The sequence below is a fragment of the Gossypium hirsutum genome, chromosome A08 (assembly GCF_007990345.1).
Source record: "Gossypium hirsutum isolate 1008001.06 chromosome A08, Gossypium_hirsutum_v2.1, whole genome shotgun sequence".
Classification (NCBI taxonomy): Eukaryota; Viridiplantae; Streptophyta; class Magnoliopsida; order Malvales; family Malvaceae; genus Gossypium; species Gossypium hirsutum.
In genome coordinates, this window is record NC_053431.1 from 57,530,042 (window position 1) to 57,531,491 (window position 1,450).

The 1,450-nt window shown below is 36.8% G+C and overlaps 1 non-coding gene across 1 annotated transcript; it reads left to right on the plus strand.

The window, feature by feature from the left end:
• The first annotated feature begins 1,343 nt into the window (after window positions 1–1,343).
• On the plus strand, window positions 1,344–1,450 carry LOC121205784 (small nucleolar RNA R71). Its single transcript, XR_005900859.1, has one exon. It is a non-coding gene; the product is annotated as a small nucleolar RNA R71 (small nucleolar RNA).

Below are 1,450 nucleotides of genomic sequence, written 5' to 3' on the forward strand. Positions count from 1 at the left end.
CTCAATTGAAATCATGATAGGTAAAAATTAAGATGAACCCAAATAATCATATTTCAATTGAAGAGGCAAAGTCTTTAGTTCCAATTCGACTGGCTCTTCAATCAACACTTTTGGTTGTGTGTACTCCCGAGATAATAACTCTAGTGGTTCTAGTGGAACTTCCTGAGTGAATCCCTTTGTTTTAGCTTCTAACAAAACCAAACATTCTTTATCTTCATCATCACTTGGCGAATCTGCTAGCAAAATACATCTTAACGGATCATCTACAAAATTGAGCTCTAGCTCTGTAGAAGCCAGTGATTCCATCTTGGAAATAGCAGAACAGTCTTCAAGTACACTTAGGGATTTAGCAGCATCGAAGTCATTAAAAGTCACCTCATCATCAAAAATTTCTTTCAACTATCCTATTGCTGCTTCTAGAATCGTTGAGGAGATAACAATGGTGGAATCTTAGCTTTAACTAGACAACTCTTCGATTGAAATTTTTTTGCATCTGAAAAGGGTGTTAGATAATTAGAACTAACAGGTTTAGAGTTTACCTCATCAAGGATCACTGATGATACAGAAGTTTCAACACTTGGTTGAACTTCCTCTTTGTCTTGAGCTACAATAGGCTCATCTTGAACCTCGACCACATTGGGCTCCAATGTCTTTCCACTTGGAAAAGAGACTGCTTTGTAATGTTCTTTGCCCAAAATTCTTGGATTTTCTGTGTCACTCGGCCAAATACCTTGGGGTTTATTTTGAAGTTCATCGGTTAGCTGGCCTATTTGATTCTCCAGATTTCTTAAAGTGTTATCATTCTTCACTATATATGCCTTCAGCAAATTCTCAAGATCACTTGAACATTCAGATGGTGGGGGGTTGTTACACTTGTTGAGAATATTTCGATAGATAATTTGGTCAAAATGGCATGAAAGAATCGATATGGTCTACCCATTGATTACTCTATGGAGAAAATAGATGATTCTGCCTTGAAGAGCTGTAAAAATTTGATTGTGGACCATTCTAATTCTGATTTCCCATGTAATAATTTGACTCTTGATTTGATGGGCAATTTTCAAAGAAATGGCCATCTCCACACTATTCACAAGAAATATTCTCGAATTGGTTCGGCTACCAAAGAAGCAAGTGTGTCTGCTTCATGTACTCCTGCTAGTCATATTTTTGAAGCTGCTCGGATGGTTGGTTATTGATAGTTATTGTTGCCAATTCTTTCAATAATCTCGTAAGCATCGTTATAAGACTTAGAAAAAAGGGCTCTATTTGTTGAAGCATCCACCATCATTCTAGTATGAATATTGAGACCAATATAGAAAGTCTCCATTTGAACGTAGTAAGGAATGCCGTGATAAGGGCACTTTCGTAATAACTCCTTGAATCGTTCCCATGCCTCATATAAAGATTCTTCATCAAGTTGCTGAAATGAAGTGATTTCATTTTGGATCTT